This window comes from Hemicordylus capensis, chromosome 2 (genome assembly GCF_027244095.1).
Source record: "Hemicordylus capensis ecotype Gifberg chromosome 2, rHemCap1.1.pri, whole genome shotgun sequence".
NCBI lineage: Eukaryota > Metazoa > Chordata > Lepidosauria > Squamata > Cordylidae > Hemicordylus > Hemicordylus capensis.
The window spans coordinates 63981702-64001387 of NC_069658.1; the positions used below are offsets into that span (position 1 = coordinate 63981702).

At 42.8% G+C, this 19686-nt stretch overlaps 1 long non-coding RNA gene across 1 annotated transcript in view; it reads right to left on the reverse strand.

The window, feature by feature from the left end:
- Positions 1-3251: 3251 nt before the first annotated feature.
- Positions 3252-19686, reverse strand: part of LOC128344068 (uncharacterized) — a 44555-nt gene continuing 28120 nt past the window's right edge. The window contains exon 2 of the long non-coding RNA XR_008315657.1: positions 3252-4250. This is a non-coding gene — a long non-coding RNA (uncharacterized LOC128344068). The remainder of the gene's footprint in view (positions 4251-19686) is intronic.

Below are 19686 nucleotides of genomic sequence, written 5' to 3' on the forward strand. Positions count from 1 at the left end.
GGTGGGGAGAAGAAGGCAAGGAGCTTGGGGGAAACCCAGGGGTCCAATTTTATTGCTTTCCCCAGGGCCCACTTCAACCTTGAAATGCTCCATTGTACACCATATGTACATGCAGAACATTACATACAGTGGAATTGTCACATGTTGTGATCTGCATGGAATCAATGCAAATTCTCATATGGAAGTAAGACCAGTGTAAAGGTAAAGTGTGCCGTCAAGTCGATTTCGACTCCTGGTGCCCACAGAGCCCTGTGGTTTTCTTTGGTAGAATACAGCAGTGGTTTACCATTGCCTCTTCCCGTGCAGTATGAGATGATGCCTTTCAGCATCTTCCTATATTGGAATATTGTTATTCATGCAGCAGTTTCATATCAGCTGAAGATGTAGAGAAGAAAATGCAAGTGACAGGGTAATGAGGAATTGATCTTAACTAGCTGATCCAGGCGCAGAGCATCTGCGCCCTTAGCAGGGGCGTAGCTACAGGAGAGGGGGCCGGTGTTCATCCCTCTCTCTAGAGGCCCCCCAAAGTGAGGGAGATAATGAAGAAAATAGGGAGAGGTGGATCTGGAGGGCCCTCAGGAGCTGGGGGCCGTGTTCTTTGAACCCTTTCGCTCAATTATAGCTATGCCCCTAGCCCCTAGTTCTCTCTTCCTCCCCCTCCATTTCAGGGCTCAGCCACTTCTCCTTCCATCATTTCAGCCAGTCTCCCTCTCCTCTGGCAGCTCACATCCTCCTTGCAAGGAGGCTGGTGGCCTCATTTTCCCTGCCTGCTCGGCTGCTTGCAGTGGCACAGCCACCACCTCCTCCACCTCTCCCCACCAGATCTTGCCCTCATCACGAGCCGCCCGGTGGCCCGTTTTTAATTGGCTGTTTGGCTGTTTGGCCACTTGCAGTGGCACCGTCGCCTTCTCCTTGACCTCCCCCCCACCTCCCTCCCGCCAGCTCTCTATCTCCTCGCAAGGAGTCCAGTGGCTCAATTTTTACCGCCTCACAATGGCAGCGCCTCCTCCTCTGTCTCCCTCCCTCCTCATCATTCCATTCCATCCTCTCGCAAGTCCTGGCAGCTGCTCACGAACTCTCACAAGAGCTGCCACGCATGGGATTAGCCACAGGTACGCCTTAGAGAATTATAGATAGATAGGTAGATAGATAGATAGATAGACAGACAGATAGATAGATAGATCAGCATTATAGAGAAATAAGTTTTTCTTTCCCCATTAAATGCAAGACCTGAACCAGTTTTGCAAGTGTTATTGAGAGAGAGTGGAAGTGTAATAGGAAGGGGAAAGTTAGGTTTCTCAGTGAACAAAATACAGCGTGCCATGCACTGATAAACTCTTGCAAGTTCCTGATAGCCACACACACCCATTTCTTCAGATGATTATGGAAGGGGAGGAAGTTCAAGAAGGATTTGAAAGGAGGTTAATGTAGTTCTTGGTAAACATGGACTGAAAGCCCCTTCATACACCAGTACGTTATGAGACTTTTGACCCCTGCCCTCTCTCTTTTTTAGGGTTGTCAACGTTTCATTGCCTGAATAAGTTTGTGGCAGCAGAGTGTGTGTGTGTGGGGGAGAAGTGTATGCGAGGGTAATCAAGAGCGGAGGGAAGAGGAGAGGGCAGAAAAAGCCAGACATGCTGAAAAAACCTCAGTGCCTGCTGTTTGGAATAGAGCAGCAGGAGGAGGAGGCATTATGCAGACAGCACAAATCTCTTCATATTGACTCCAAAGAAAGCCTCACTTTGTTCAGTGGACCTTACTTCCTAGAAAGTCTCTTTAGGATTGTTGCAGCAGCTTTAATCAGATGAGCTAGGAGGACTTGATTTGAGATTGCACCAGGGCAGGGTCTACTGTACTGGGAGAAGGAAATAAAATAGCTGCTGATGCCTGCCCCCACCCCGCTTATTTATATTAAAAGACCAGGGAAGATTGAGACTTGCCTCTATAGCACTAAACAGAATGTGTTAGCTTTCTTTTGAGGCAGAATATTTGCAGTATGACCAGCTCATTCTCATGCAGTTTTGCTCAGCAAGACCTTCAGTGTGCCCTCGCTGCAAGAGCCGCACACGGGCTGCTGTGCAAGCCCTGCCCACCCGCTGAACAGCGAGGTTTTGTCGGGTGAGCCAAGAACAGGGTAGACCAGCTCAGCAGCAAAGCCTGGAGCAAGGCATTGTGTATAGCGCTCGTGCTGGCTGCCGCTGCTGCTGCCGCTGCCACCACACCACCCACCCAAAATAGGGGATAGAGAGCGTCCCAGACAGGACAAGCACTTTCACCCAGAATTACAGGATGTCTCGGCCAATCCGGGACAGTTGACAACACTACTCTCTTTAGCCCATGACTTCTCTGAATATGTAGCCAACTGAAACTGGAAGGAAGCAAAAAGTAGCCAACTCAAATTCAGAACTTACGGAATTGGCGGCAAGGCAGCAAGATCACTTCATATTCAAATCCTGTTCTTTTGACTTCAGTGGAATCAAGCCTATTATCCATGCAAACTATGTGACCAGTCTGAATGAATGCACACTGTACTGAGGCAAAACTTGGTATTATCTCAGTTTGCTCTTTATGCAATGGTCAAATTATATGCAACTTTGTTTTGGAACAAACTGTTGAGCCCTCATCAGTAGAAGATGATGATTCAATTCTAACTCACCTCGGCCCTCTTTTCAGAACCACACCCTGCCTTACCCTTATACAATGAATCTACACCATCCTTATTCAGTTCTTTTTCATTTAGTAGATTGCCTGAAACAGCACAAACTACCTTTGTATCCAGGTTCGGAGTCACAACTTGTAATGTGAGAAAATTCTGAAGTGCGGGGGGCGGGGGGGGGGCAGACGGGCGGGAGTGAATATGTTGCCACCCTGCTAATCCTTACACATTAGAGTTACTTTTAAAATGGCAAAGATGAATCATAACACATGTCTTCTTTATTAGGGCACATTTTCATGGTGTATTTTTGAGGGGGATGGATTTGCATCTATGCCCTTGTAAAACCACATCTCAGAATCACCTCTTCCTCTTGCTCCTGCTTTACCTGGAGCTCCTTGCTAGGAACTAGGTGAAGAGAAGTGTGATAGTCTCCTGTTTCCTCCCTGTTTGCTTCACTGGAAAGTATGGCCCAGCCTCACATAAATACTACTCATTGTATGAGCCCAGCCCAGGATTTCTCTCTTTTTGTGGTGTCCAGTTTCTTTAGCTGAAGTGAGTATATGGGTAGTTGCGGGGGGAAAGGAAAAGAAAAACATTGGGTTTGAAACATTTATTATTGTTCAGTTTTTATACCACCTTTCATAAGGCGTCCAAGGTGGTTTACAAAAGTTAAAACACAATAAAATTTCATAAAAATCACATTTAAAAACCTTAAAATCAGTTAAACAGTAAAAACCATAAAACGTCAACAAATAACCACCATAAAAATATAAGCAGAAGCAGGAAAGCTGAGATAAAGTTAACTTTACCAAAAAAATTATAGTTAACTCTGGTGCCCACAACTATTTCCCTGCAATTCTTCAATGTTCCATTGTCAAAAAACCGACTCTGCTAAGTAGCATCATGATGTAGCTGTACAGAGATGCTGCAGTGGAGTATAAATATTGTTTACAAAACAGTTTACAGGAGTATAAATTGATGATGCTTTTTTGAGCTGCCTAACCAGTATTCAGGTACTGTTTTCTTAGGTGAGGAGACTGAAAATGAAGCATGGGCGCCATTTTAATGGACGTTCATACCACCTTGTACTTAGTCAAAGAACCTATGCAGTGAGCAGAAAGGAACTTGTGGGGATTATCTGGAGCAATGCTCCTAGTATTGCTTTTTTAATTCATTGAATGAAGTCATATTTGGGGAGTGGGGGGCCTTACCCTACAGTTGTGCCATGTTCCTTTCCATGGGCTGAAGATTAGTTTTTTAACACGCACATTTCCTGGTAAATTTTTAGCCTTTCTGTTGAGAAGAATTAATTTCTTCAAAATGGATGAAACTTGCAGCATTTGTGGCAAAGATAAGGATTCATTGAGACTGAATAAGTTAGCCATTTTCTTTAACAGGGAATGGAATATCAAGGTTGATGGTGATGTTTTCACTTTCAGTTCTGTACTTTCATCAAATAATCTTATTAAAATCTCTGTTGAAAATTCATTGTCACAACCTTTTGTCTAAGTGAGTAGAACAATCAGACATCTATTTCATCAGATGGGTTGGCGTCAAAGATCTCAGCCTTTTTGAAATTGTTCTGTTGCTTTGCCTGAAGGAAACCAAGAGATAGCATTGAGAACTTCCACACCCAGAGCATTATATCCTTAATAAAGCTACCACCCAGACTAGTCCTAGTTTTACTTATGGACACAAGCAGTACTAAAGCTGAAGAGGCAATTCCTCTTTACTATAGATAGCAAGAGTCCTTTTTCTGTTTATTTCGTCTCATCATGTTCTTTCACAATGAAAAAACATCAAGTTATAAGTTAAGGAAAAGCTTCTACTTAATAACCTTGGCTACATGGTCACCCTCTTCATCAGCTTGATCTAAAACACTTCAGTTAACCTCCATTTCCTCATTAGTAAAGATGTAACAGATCTCTCACTTTTGTTTGTGGTATCTCTACATCCAACAAGTGACATTTATTGTAATTGGCCCTATTGTAAATAGATAAATTAAGATGCCTGAAGTTAGAACACAGAGTAACAGTTGAATAGTGCAAGTCTTCCAAATGACTTTTTCTATGTGTAAATAAGAAATGCCAAACAAACAAAAAAGGGGGGAAGGGAGAATGAGACTGGGGAAAAAAAAAAGCAATAATGCAACTTAATTTATATGCAGCCTTGTTGTCCCATCAACCTGTCTTGGAGAGATTTATGAGTCATAGCAGAAAAGAGAGGATAACAAACAACTCAGTCATTAGTTCCAACTGATTTGTAAGCGTTTGTAACAAAAGGATCCCAGAGCAAGTTATTCTCCACTGCCTTTTACTCACTCACAATGTACAGTTTGTATCTGTCAGCAGAAAGCATTATTGCTCAAACTGCGGGAAGGAAGAACCTTGCTTAACCAGTTTTTAATCGCTGTAGTTCTACCAGTCAGAAACATGGCCAATAAGCACATTTTATTTTTTAGTTTGAGAAGACAAGCTTTGCCTAGTTCTTGTGTGTGTGTGTGTGTGTGTGAGAGAGAGAGAGAGAGAGAGAGAGACTTGGATTTGTGATTTCTCTCATGCCTGTGTTTTACTTTGCAAGCCTGGACATAGGTGAAATAGAGATTGATGAGCATGTTGCACATCAAAAGTGCTACAGAAAACTGAATAAATAGTTAAATGTATTCTTCCTACATTTGCCATTCTGCCAAAAGAATCTACCTTTCAGATGTTCTGAAGCTGAATCAATTGTTTCTTTTGAAAACAGACTGTGTTGTCCTGCATGGAACAGTCAATTATTCATGTTAACACATCTGCATTTTATATTGTAATATAAACACTGTTTGCATAAACGTGCTCCCATCTGTCAGCTTGAAATCTTGTAATGTATTGTGTCATGTTTTGACAGATATGGGGATCCATTAAGGTGTTTTGTTGCCTACTGAATCAGTTGTTTCCTAGCCACTATTCTCAGCAAGGCATTAACTTTTGCCCTTGGGGAAACCCATCAAAAAACAAGAGTGAGTTGATTTTATAACCATTAAAATATATGTTCCTGAAGATTTGTCCAGAGGAAGTCTTTCTGAAATGTTAGTTCCCAGAAGCATATTACAGATCTTCTAATTCCTACTGGGAACTAGTGAAGGAGCTGTCATATTTATTTTATTTTATTTTATTTTACATATTTTTATACCGCCCAAAACTTACATCTCTGGGTGGTTTACAAGAAGATAAAAACAACATTAAAACATTAGTTTAAAACAAAACCAAGAAATTTATAACACAACAATTTAAATTTTTTGTAAAAAAAATAAATTCTAAAACAACATTACAAACTATCAAAACAGCATCAGTTAAAAGCCTGGGTGAACAGATGCATCTTTAAAGACTTTTTAAAAATTGTCAGAGATGGAGAGGCTGTGATTTCACTAGGGAGCGCATTCCAAAGCCTCGGGGCAGCAACGGAGAAGGCCTGTCTCTGAGTAGCCACCAGACGAGCCGGTGGCAAATGCAGACGGACCTCTCCTGACGATCTCAATGGGCGGTAGGGTTCATAACGAAGAAGATGTTCTCTTAAATCATATGATGTACCTTTCCTCTTCTTCATATGAATACAACAAATATTTATACACCACTTTTCAGCAAAAGTTCTCAAAGTGGTTTACATCAATATGAATAAATAAAATAGCTCCTGTCCCCAAAGGGCTCACAATCTGAAAAAATAAACATAAAATAGACGCCACCAACAGCCACTGTTTCTGTTTCCAGAGTTTTATTCATGCTAGGTATATTCTGTCTTTTGCAATTAGTATTAGTGTGTTATAATATTATAATCCATAAAAGAGATATGGCTTAATTTCTTTTTAAAGGGCACTGGATCTATGCATGCTGAAAAATGTCAGATCCAATCAGACCTGACAGCGAAATCATCAGGAGGGGTGTCATCTCTGCCCCCACCTCCCCTGCAAACCATTAGGCTGGATCACATCATAACTCCAACATATTCCAACATTTTTTTCAGATCGCCCTCCCCTCTCCTGTCCTCTCCTGGGGACAAGGAGAGGGCAGTGAGTCCACACATGGGAGACAGGAGAGAGCAGATGAGATGTCCTTTTCACTCCCGGAGCTAGTACTTGCTTGCCAGCTGGGTGGTTAGGGAGCTCAATCTCCAGCTGGATGAATTACTAGCCATCTGGACTTGGGGTGAGATAAGAGATGGAGAGAAGTATGTGGGGTGGAGTGCAATGGGAGCATCAGGAACCACACCTGAGGCTTGTTTTCTTTTTCTGCCCTGCCCAGCTCATTTGCATTGGTTACCACTGCCCAGAGAGTCATTTTTTTTCAGAGAGCACAGGCATTTGGGGAAGCAGACAGCAGAAATCAGTGAAAATGGTCCCCTCCCATCCTCTGTGCTCTACACTGCAATACTTTGAAAGGTTTCTGTAGTATGAATGCGCTTTTCTGGCACACAGTCACTGCCTTAGACTGTCAATATCAGCCAGTCTAAGATAATTTGCAAAACAGACATGATGATTTGATTTGTAAAACCTAAACATGGTTTAGTATCAGTTTATAAATGAATGAACGAATCTGCGTTTGTTCACATTATGTTTAGCCCTCCCTCACTTGGACTCTACATGTGGTGAGATGGGGAACTGGTCTGAGACGTACATGTCTCTTCCTTTGCTGTGCTTCTTCCTTCTGTATGTAGAATGCAATGTCTGACCCAAGAAATACTGAGTTTATTTTACTATGAGATCTTCATGACCCCATAGTCCAGGAAATGCAGTGGGGAGGGAAACATTAAGCCATCAATAATTATAAATATGTTAGGTGGTTGCTAAGCAGAAATAAAGAAAGAAAAAAACAAATTTGCTTTTGCTGAATGCCAGTGTTGTTGGAAATCTTCCTCAGAAACATTGTGATGTGTGGCTATGAATAGAGAATTTTCCCCACAAGGGGATATTTATTTTAAATCTCAAGCTCAACTGGAAATGTAAGCCTACACCTGAAGCATGAATGTATCATGCAGGATTAGAAAATTAAAAACCCAGTCCTACCCTTTGCTCTTAGAAAGATTGTAATTAATAAGTACCAACTTGTGCTGTTTTCATTTGTGAAGAAATTTGTGTGCTTATTTTATTTTTATTGTTGCATTTCTACACCGCCTTTCGTTAAAAGACAACCCCAAGGTGGTTTACAAAAGTTAAAACATACAATAAAAAGCCAAGTTTTAACAAGCCTTCTAAAAGCTTAGGTTACTTGTATTTAGGTTTCTAAGTTATGAATTCAGTTTAGGTTTCTACAGTTACACATATAGTAGATTTGGGTTTGTTTTTTTAAAAAAATTCTTAGCCAAAGTATCAGTATCTCAGATTTTGTCCCAAAGAAAATTCCATGGTGGCATCCACATAAAGCAGAGTTTTCAAACAATTTTGGAGAATCATTGGGAGCTTTTTAGTAGTTCCTCAGTGAGATCAATAATGGAAGATAAGTGAGGTCTAGCTGCAGATCTGGCCAATGTAAATGAATGTTAATGTGCAGCCTAGGACCTTTTCCATACCCCCAGAATGATGGTACTGTTAAGTGGATGAAACAGACATCTGCCAGGGATGTTGTAACAGTTTCTTGCACTGAGCAAGGGGTTGGACTAGAAGACCCCCAAAGTACCTTCAAACCCAAAAAGTCTATGATTCTATTAATTCTCTTCTAGGGTGCAGGCCAAGTGATGCAGGCTTTCCTTGGCAGATGATATGGAAAGGTTCTCTGGAGGTAGAAAGTTTGTAAATCACAGATATAATATATCTGTAACGATAGCACAAGGTACCTTGTTGCTCCTTTATCTTATCTGCAACAATTAGACATCCCCAGATATAGGTTGGCTTTCACACAGGCCAGATGTAGATGCCTTCCCTCTGCTGTTCTTGAAGGTTGCTACAGTGGGACTCCTTAAGTGGAGCGTCTATGCCCCTGTGGTGATGGGGAAGTTGAATCAATTGAACATGTTTTGCTTCATTGCTCCTTTTACAGGGACTTACGTCTAGAATTAATATCTCCATTGTTGGCTCGTTTCCCAGGAAATTTGCCTAGTCAACAAGTGGCTTTCCTGCTTGAGGACAGTATTCCTGCCATCACTTGGAAAGTGGTGGGCTTTTGTGCGGCAGCTCGAAGATTGCGTCAGGTTTTAATTAATAATTCTTGTGCTACTCTATAACCTTTCAGTTATAATATTGCTGGTGGGTTAGACTGTTGACTTGTTATCTTTTTAATTGTTTTTTATATTTTAATTGTATATATATTTTTCCCCCCTTGTTGTGCTGGTCATTTGAGATTCTGCTTGAGATTCTGACTCTGACTGTCCCAAGGTGACTGGGGACAAGGGTGTGTGTATGCTCTTCATTCCCAGCCCCCTCGGGGTCCGAGCTGGCAGGAGCATGCCTCTGCTGTTGCTGGGGGCAGGGAGGCTGCTGCCGTGCCTCTGCCATCACCGCCAGGGGAGTCCACTGCTGGAGCAGAGAGCCTGCTGCCACCATGGGAGGGCTGCCCAAACCAATGAGGACACGGGCTGCTCATGCCTTCCCTATGCCACTGCGTAGACAGAGGTTTTCACTTACAAAAGCATCCCCATTCATTTCAGTAAAGGAAACAGCTCAACATGTATATTCCTTTGCACGCATGGAAGTGGAGTGACTGATCACTCTGATGTAATGAATGGAAAGGTTACAACATGGGGATTAGTTCTATGTGTGGCTCTGGAGCAGGGTGCTAGTAAGGACTTGTAATAAGGCTATAATAAAACAGATAAGACGGTAGGCAATTCTATCAGGAGTTGTTGAGATGGAAGCTTATCATGTAGCGTTAGGTCTCTCCTAAGACCTATTTAAACTCTGGCAGCCAGTCCAGAAGATGAAAGTCAATTGTGGGGAGAAATCTCTTCTGTCTGTAGCTTATCTATTTAGTAGCACACGTTAATTCACTCCTGTTCTAGTTTGAATGTTTTTGATGTGGGATCATGCCACACACAGCAGTTGCAAAGACAAGGCCTGTCTGATCTGTGATGAGACTGAGTCTTGTTATAATTTATTTATTTTATTTATCATATAATGTCATGGTATCATAATACACCATGGTATCATACATAATGTCATGTGATAGCTATAAAGGGAGCTTGATTGTGTTGGTAAAACAAACATTAGATGACTGAATGAAGTTGAGGACTAGAGACACATTCCAGAGTATGCTTGTAACAACATGTGCTCTGATTATTTATATATATATATATATATATATATATATATATATATATATATATATATATATATATATGAGGGAACTTAACTTTGAAAGGTATGGAACAGTTTCTAGCATTCCTGTGTGGTTGCTCCTCTCCCCGCCCCCAACAAGCGAAGATAGTTTACTTCAAGGAAATGCAAATGTTAATTGAATCATATCTAAAAACTGGAATGCAAAGTGCTGGTATATCCTAGAGCAAATATATTGAGTGAACACCTTGACATGAATGGATTTTGGATGGCTTATTTATCCATTAATATGAATAATGTTCACTTGGGAAAATGTGACATATGAGCTTGTAAAGTATTGTGGAAAAACATCAAAGAATTATTATTATTTATATAGCCCATGCTAAGTAGGCAAAGTACACTTTTTGAAGTTGTGGTGCTCTTATATTTTGCAGGGGCGGTGGGGGAACTGTTCCTGTTCAGTTCAACACAGCATCAATTCCAGTGGCTGTTGTTGGTTTCTCTATTGCATTTGTTTTTAGATTCTTAAGATTTTTTTTCTTATCTGCCGCACCCCACCCCCCCACTGCCCTGAATACCTTTTGCTATGTAAACTGATTGGTGAACTTCTTGTTGAACAGAGGTATATCATTTTTATTTTTATTTTTATTTTATTATTTTATTGTATTTATGCATGTGTCTTCGCTATAGCCATACCATCAGCTACAGCTCTTGCTCCAGCCTTGATTCCAGCTTGGATCCCAGCCTCTGGTTTGGACCTGTCTCCAGACCCACACCACACACCACTCTTGGCTGCCCTAGAGAATTGGACCTTAGAGACCTGACCACCTCTGGATTTTTTTAAAATCAGACCCTATCCTGGTTCTCTGGATTACGAGAGGCACACTTGCCTCTCCTTGCAGGGTCAAGGCAGGAAAAAAGAGACCCACCAATGCACACTACTCTGCAAGTGTGACCGACACACCACCGGATAGTGGATTAGGTATTACTAACTGCCTATTTCCCTAACATTCCTTACCCCCTTCTCTTTTCTCTGTAAGTCCAAAGCTGCTCTTCAGACCCTTTCTCTCACTAGCCTTGAGCTGATTTTGTAGTAATTCAAACTTTATGCAAAAATGCCTTTTTGTATATTCCAAATCAGCATTATTAGTTAATATCTTATTGCCTCCTTGCCTGCTTAATCAATTTTTCCATTCATGTACCCTTAAATCCCTAAATAAATCTAATTGTACCATTTCTCTATCTGTCTCATTATTTCTAGACCCAAACTTTGCACAATTTGATTCTGTAACAGGCTGTTCCCTATAGTTTTGCTAAGTCCCCAAAGTAGCCTTGGAACATTTAGCCAGTGCCCCAGAACAATTCTGTTAACAAGATCCCCTAACTGGACCTGCAGAAATATTGGAGCCCTGATCAGCCCATATGTGAGAGATTTTATCTGCCAAGAACTCATTGATTGCATCACAGACATTGTTTGTTTCTGTTATCAGATTCGAAACAGAAGGGGCTTGAGTTAAATATCTAATAATCTGGAACAGCTCTGCTGGATGAGAACTTGCAGATGCAATACACACAGAATAAAATTTCTCCCTTGTTGCACGTATTGCCACAGCACAGGACTTCAAAGAGGCTCTATGCTATGTCTTATTGAAATTCAAGATGAGTCCTCTATTTGCACTCCAGTCATCTACCTGGCCACTTCAGCTCCCATAGCTCTTTTGCATACCTGATCTGAGCAAAAGACCAAATCCAGCATGTGACCAGCAACATGTGTAGGTCCTAGGACTAATTGGGATAGGCCCATCGTTATCATGGCTGCTATGAACTCCTGAGCAGCAGTAGACAAACCAGTCCCAAAGTGGACATTGAAATCACCCAGCACCAAAAGCCTGAGCGACTCCAACACCAACTCAGTAACCAGCCCCTTCAGCTCAGTTAGGGAGTCTGATAGGCAGTGGGGTGGACGGTATACCAACAGAATCCCCAATCTATCCCAAATCGTCAACCTAAGGAATACACACTCAGTATAAGTCAATTCTCTCACAGGGATCCTGGCAAGGGAGGTGTTATTCTTATGGACCACAGCCACTCCACCTAACCTGCTCAGCAACAGAGTACCCTGGGGGAAGAATTTGGGTCCACACAGGACCACTAGCCTCCCACAACCTGGTCTCAGTTAAACAAGCCAGGTTGGCTCCTTCATCCATGATCAAATCATGGATGATTTCAATCCAACCTGGCGTTACAAAGGAGCATGGTTATGTTCAGTGGGGAGTTGGAAATACTCCCCGAGATCTGAAAGGGCAGCCACAAGGGAAAATAGTAATTAAATTACTGGACTCCCTTTCCCTGTAATGGCATATTGGCTTGCCAATGCCCAGTCCTCTATCCTCCACCACTATTGAAATAGCCACCCCAATTTCATCAAGAGATGATGAAGAGAGCCCAGACACATCCCTGTAAGTAGCCTGGTACAAAGCACTAAAACAAAAGCAAGCAAGCAAACAAAAACTAAAACTAAAACTGAAGGACCTTGAACACAACTTCTTCTCAGACCTCAGTCCCAACCAAAGGCACAGGGTGACTGCAGGCCCGCCCGCCCCGGACCTTGAAGGCCACGGACCAGGGCCCGAAGGTCTGGGGGTTAGAACATCTATGGGCAGGAACTGATCAAACATACTTCCAGCCACTCCAGATTTCTCACCCTCTGCTTTTTAAACAGAGCAGGATGCAGCAAGGAAGAGGAGAAGGAGCAGAGGCAGCCACCATTGCCTCCACCACAACCAACCTCAGATAAGAGGAGGAAGGTTACCTTTGCTTTTCAAGGGTTTGGACTGGAAGCTTTTGATCTGGCCATTACAAGCCTTTGCAAGGGTGCTGCATGGTGGGGGAGGGGCACTGCTGGCAATCTCGCCCCCTTATGCAGCACCTTTTGGATTGGGAACTTCCTATCCAGCACTTGAAAGGCTCTCCACAGGCTTCATGTTGGGAATTCTCTCTCGTAAGAGATACCCTTCTATTACAGCAGAGTGCACAGAGGCAAAACACAGTGGAGTCTGCCCAGGCATGCGTGTATGCTGAGAGTAAAAGAAACTTGGAGCCAGTTCATAGTTTCAAATCAATATTATTATTATTTCTTGTTTACACAGTCAAACAGGTGTTATTGACTGGTTTGTTTTATCCAGACATCGAGTCCTTCCCAAGGACCTGGGATCAGAGGCGTATCTAGGGAAAATAGTGCCTAGGGCAAGCACTGAAATTGTGCCCCCTGTCCAAACATCTGACACCCATCTTTCAGATAACTTTACCATAATATCAGCTCAAAAATACAAGTCAAGCTCATTAATCTTTTAATATTTAAAAAACTATTTAGCAGTGGATGTAGCCAGACCAAAATATGTTGGAAAACGACAAATTTCAGTAAGCTGGGGCTCATGAAATACCCAAATACTATGTGGAGGTGTACTTGGAAAACTAAACAGAAGTGCCTGTCTAATTCTCTACTATGAATTGTAGCATCACTATTACTAAAAATAAAATGGAGAATTTGACTTTTCCTAGATACTCTGAAAATAATTAAAGGATATACAGAGTAAACTGTGTCACTGCTTGGAATATATTCTAGTATTTCTTGCTCTCTTCCTCTCATTTTAACTATCTTTCTGAAACTCCCAGTGGGCCTTAATACTAAGGATTTCACACTGATTCAAAGACAAACTCACCATTCCCCCTCCCCCTGCTGGCCTCTTAATTCACCACCACAGCCCGTCCCGAGCTGATTTTCGGGCCTATTCGGGCCTGCAAAGATCAGCGTGGTGGCCATTTTGGAGGCTGCAATGCATGCTCAAATGGCCTCTGTGAGGCCTGGCAAGGCCTAGGGCCTCCCAGGGACCATTTGAGCATGTGTGGTGAATATATATATATAATGGCCCCTAGAAACAAAATGGCCACCGCGTATGCTCAAATGGCCTCTGCCAGGCCTGTCATGGCCTAGGGCCTCGCAGAGCCATTTAAGCATGTGTGGTGGCCATTTTGGTTTTGGTGGCCATTTTTAATTTTTTTTTAATTTTAAGAAATGGCTCCCCCTTCAAGTTGCGCCTGGGGCACGTGCCCTGCCTGCCCCACCCTAGATATACCCCTGCCTGGGATGGCTGAGTTTTATCATCAATACTGTTGGTTATTATAGATATTGTCGCAAAATATAGGCTGTTCCCAGTAAAGTTGTTTTTTGTAATTGGCTGGTGGTGATTTCTGTGGCCCCTATGGTGTTGAGGTGCTTTTCAAGTTGTTTTGGAATTGCACCTAGGGTGCCAATTACCACTGGGATTATTTTGGTCTTTTTCTGCCACAGCCTTTCAATTTCTTCTTCTTCTTCTTCTTCTTCTCCTCCTCCTCCTCCTCCTCCTCCTCCTCCTCCTCCTCCTCCTCCTCCTTCTTCTTCTTCTTCTTCTTCTTCTTCTTCTTCTCTTATATTAATATTATTATTAATATAAGGAGTCTTTATTGGTGAACTCCATTCTAGATAGTAAAGTGGTGAGATAGGATCCCTAATCTAGCTAGCTAGCTAGCTGGATGCAGGGGGATGGTTTCTGTATCTCTGCACATATGGTGCAGGGAGAGAGGAGCATGGGTGTTGCAAGGGAGAAGAAAGGGAAGAGGAAGTGGCAGGAAGGAAGGAAGTCCCTGAGAGTGGCAATCTACATATCAAAGGGGTAGTGTCAGAGCAGTAGAGAAGGGATGACCAATGTCTTGACCCCTCTAGCCCTCTGACTCACTAATCTGTCCCCCTCTGTCATTGAGACACGAGAGAGCTCAGAGTCCTTCACTTCTAGCACTTCAGACGGAGAAGGAAGCTCTTTCTGGCAGCCCCCATCTCATGTGGTGCCTGAGCTGCTCCCATTGTATTGCAACCCCCCCCCCCACCCCTTTCATTAATCCATCCTACCTTCTCCCTCCCTCCACCTTTGGCATACTGCAAATTGTGGCTTCCTGCTTTGATCTCAGCTCTGGTGGCAGGTCCCAGTCAACAGTGTGCAAGGTGAGGGAGGGAGGAGGGAGGGCAGACAGCTTTGGAATACAGATTAAGAAGACCCTGTTTGTTGGTAGTTTCTTCTTGTTGCCACATCCCCCTGCCGCCGCCCCCCCCCCCCAAGTCTGGAAAGGTGATCTGTGTGACAAGAAGAGGCTGCTGGCAAATAGACTCCTCTCTTCAATCTGTGCCCCATCGAAATGCTTTAAGAGGAGAGGCTGGGGCTTGGGGAGGACAAGGTGAGGTGGCAATTTTCATCTCATGGACCCAAATATCTTGGGTGATCCTGGCTAATTAGATGAACAAAACCCACAAGAGATCCTAATCACGGGGTCTCTTGTTTGTCCCTGAATGTATGTTTGAGCTGAGATTGGACCCAGCTGATTTCTCAGCTCATAGCTCAATGTCTTACCTACAACACAACAACTGTTATTGGACAAATACTTGGGGAAACTTAATGAGAAATTGAACGAAGAATTGACTTTCAAAAAACGTGGAAAAATGAAAAAAGGCTGAAGTGGGAAAGGAAAAAACTTGTCAGAAGTCAGTGCCATGCATAAAGCTTTTGGGAAGCTGATAACCACCTCTTTGTGTTCCCTTCTCTTTACAATTTGAAGGAACCAAATAAATCAGAGTGTGAAGTGAATTGTAGGGGCAGAGTGGTAATCAGCAGCAGGAGGTGATGGCAGGGGGCTGTGATAAAGAATGAATGTGATGGCTTTTCCCCTTATCCACCATGCAACCGGGGAAAATAGAGGTGCATAGGAGAGCTTGCTTTCTTCCACTAGCACTGACACGTTCAGGGACAGGAAATTCATGGCAATTCTGTACAGCTGAAGTCTGTTTGTCAGTAGATGCAGCACCAGCCCGCTCCTTCTTGCCTGCCAGTTCACTTGGAAAGGAAAGACTACTGATGCCTCCTCTTGGGGTTTGATCTGAGCATCTCTTGCCAGAGGTGTGGAGACAAATTACATTTGTCAATATTTTGGGGTTCTCATGTCTCCCTTGAATCAGGTGATGACTCAGTTCTGAGTAGTGACCAGAGGCCCAGGTCATGCCGCCCTTCACTGGGGATGCTTTCGGCACTTATTATTCCACACCAATGTGCTGCAATGGCATTTCCGGGAGCTGCCTTGAGGGTGCGTGAGTAACTTCTTGCAAGTATTTACGTGACTAAATTCCAGCTTGCCCCATTACAGAGTTTTATTTTTATTGTATTTTGGAGAGTTTAAAATTACAGTCTTTTTGCTTTCCTTTTTCATACATAGGCTAATTATTATGCAGTCCAATAATGTTCCCTGAAGGAAAACCACAGAGGAAAAGAACAGGGGACGGGGGATGGGGAGGCTGGAACAACAGATGTCTTTCATCTATAGCTGACAATTATCTGAAGGTTGGAGCGCAGCAATTTCATAGCTCAAAGACTTCTTAGATTGCGCAGCCACAGAGCACTGCTAACACAGTCATACAGTGTAATATCCAGGCAACACTTCACATATTTTCCCCGAGACTAAAATATTAGCTTTGGGTATGTTCATTTTTTGGATTAATGTGGTAAAGTGATCTAAACAAAGCAAGGAATGCTACAAGAACCAGAACAATTTCACTGAGTTTGAGGAGATGAGGATGTGATCGTGTTCTGTAGGTGGGGAGGATGTGCAGTATATGCAAGAACAGCTTATGTTATGCGAATAATGGGATCAATGCAGTTTCACGGCTGATTTGCATGATACTATTCTCTTTTTTGTCATCACACCCTACATATGGTAAACAGATCATCCAGATTGTTCATTATAAGCACAAACCACAATTTTGCACACACTCCCTTAGGAAGGCTTGCAGTGAAAGGCAGAGTCTTGGTTTGCACTTGTGGCAAACAATTGACACGTATACACCATGGCATATCATGGTTTAATCTGTACTAACTGAAACTAACAAAATGTCTGGCCAGGGAAAAATTCAAAACTTGAAAAATAGTGGTGGACGTCCTGCTCAAGATTATGCTAGCCTAGTCAAAGAGCCAGCATGGTGTAGTGGTTATAGTGCTGGACTAGGACCGGGGAGACCTGAGTTCAAATCCCCATTCAGCCATGATACGAGCTGGGTTACTCTGGGCCAGTCACTTCTCTCTCAGCCTAACTTATTTCACAGGGTTGTTGTGAAAGAGAAACTCAAGTATGTAGTACACCACTCTGGGCTCCTTGGAGGAAGAGCGGGATATAAATGTAAAAAATAATAATAATAAAATAATTTGCATTTGCGCAAATTGTACTACACAAAAGTAAGCCCATGGAAAGACTGTACTCTTGTACAGTATGTCAGCCACTGTGTTTAATATGTGCTGTTGTTTAAAGGGTGCATGAGTGCATATTTGAATCGTATGTACTACCTAGTTTTTCATTAGCTCTAGGCTCATGTACATTGGTACCTTTTGGTACAGTTCAGTTCATATTCAGTAGGGGAAAGATAAGTGGCTGCTAACAGCCAATATGTGCCAATTAGTAGCTATCATCAGGTCCAGGACAGCTGTCAGCAGAGTGACTGTCACAGGAACAAATCAAAACGGTTAGGAATCTATTGAGTCAAAGCCAAGATTCCACATCAGTGCCACAGCAAAAGCCACAATTAGACCAGTATCTGAAGTTGGTCAACATCATTTGGACACAGTTCACATTACGGGGGTGGTGGTGGTGGTGTTTCCACACATTTTTTTTTAAAGTGTAAAAATTTTGTTTTTTACCTTTCCCCCCAGGGAAGGTCCTCGTGGCAGTGTATCTGTGGGGTCCGTTCGAGGTTCCTCCCCCCCCACTGGCCTCCGTTATCACCTCCTCCAGATGTTTTGGGAGGTTCTTCCATAGATCGGCATGGTGGCCATTTTGGACACCGCGGTGCATTTGCAAATGGCCTCGGTGAGGCTTGGCATGAACCAGGGCCTCGTAGAGGCCCTCTGCGCATGCACGGCAGTGTCCAAAATGGCCACCACGCCAAACTACAGGCCTCCGTAGTTCAGTGCATCGGCCATTTTGGACGTCACCACGCATGAGCAGATGGCCTTGCCGAGGCCTTGGGTCATGCCAGGCCTTGCCAAGGCCATTTGTGCATGTACGGCATCATCCAAAATGGCCACTGCGCCGATCTACAAGGTGATAATGGAGGTCAGCAGGGGGAGGGGGAACCTCCACGGACACCCCCTCCCACCACCTTGAGAACCTTCCTCGAAGGGAGAAAGGTTAAAAAAATTTTTTTTTTAACACTTAAAAAAAATTGAACAATTCACGACCCCCCCACCCGGGGTTCAATCCAGGACCAGACTGAACAGGGGGTGGTTTGGTTCAACACCAAGCCATTGAACCGAACAGGCTCGACGTCAAACCCGTTCGATGTAGAGCTGGTTTGCACATCCCTAATGGATGGATGAAAAGCATCCAGCATCGCATAGTGGTTAGAGTGTTGGACTAGGAGTTTGAATCTCCATTCAACCATGAAACTCACTGGGTAACTCTAGGCCAGTCATGTATCTCTCAGCCTAACCTACCTCACAGGGTTATTGTGAGGATAAAAATAACCATGTATGCCAATTTGAGCTCTTTAGAGGAAAAGTGGGATATAAGTGTAAAAATAAATAAATAAAATAAAATAAAATAAAATAAAAATAAATAAAAAAGGCCTCTTTGCTTGATTGAACTTTGCTTAGTTAGCAGGGGACTGATTTCTAGATTGGACATGGGAAAATGTTCAGAAGTTTATGGTTTTTAGGTACAGAAATTAGTGGTTTTGTGTTTTTAGAGTGTTCCTAGGGCAGTTTATTATAGTTTTCAACTGATTAAAAACCACATTTTTGTTTGACAGCTCTAACTGGCTTGGCATGCATTTTTAGTTTTTATCACCAGGCTAGACACGGATCACTCCTTTTCAGTTAAGTGTGTGATATGCTTTGAAGATTGAAAGCATGCATGAGTATTACTGTAATTATATGAAGAGATGAATTCATTATATCAATCATAGAGTCAGCGTTGGTAGGGGGCCTTTTAGGCCATCTAGTTTAATCCCCTGCTGACTGCAGGGAATCTAGAACTAGAGCATCACTAGGGGATGGCTGTCCAGGTTCTGCCTGAAGACCTCCTGTGAGGGAGAACCCACTTTACTCCTAGAAATTGGTTCCATTATTGAATGCACCATGAAGAATTCTCTTCTAATGTTCAACCAAAATCTACCCTCTTGTGCTCTCTTCTGTGTAACGGCCCTTCAGATATTTGAAGACGGTGTCCCTTGTCAGTCTTCTCTTCACCAGGCAAAACATATTTAGTTCCTTCAACCTTTTCTCATAGGACTTGTTTTCTCCACTCCGGCTATCTTCAGTGCATTGCTCTGATCCCATGCCAATATGCCCACAGCTTTTTAAAAGTTTGTTTATATGAACTGGACAAGTACTCTGGACTTAGTCTAACTATGTGGAATAAAAGTGACTATTACTACCCATTACTTAGAAACTATTACTCTATTTATCCAGCCTAAAATCACATTAAACTTTTTTGCAGCTGTATGATACTGCAGAACTCACTTTCAGTTTGGGATTGATTGCAATTCTGATATCATTTTCACATGCACTTTTAGTATCTTCTTCAGGGATTCCCATCCATTTTGGACTCTTTTCCCTGTTAGTTTAGCTGCCACTCCAGTGATGTGCTGACGTCTGGCAACATGAGTGCTACGGAGCTTGTTGGGATGAGGCCTTGGTGGACCAGGAAGACGGAGGGGCTC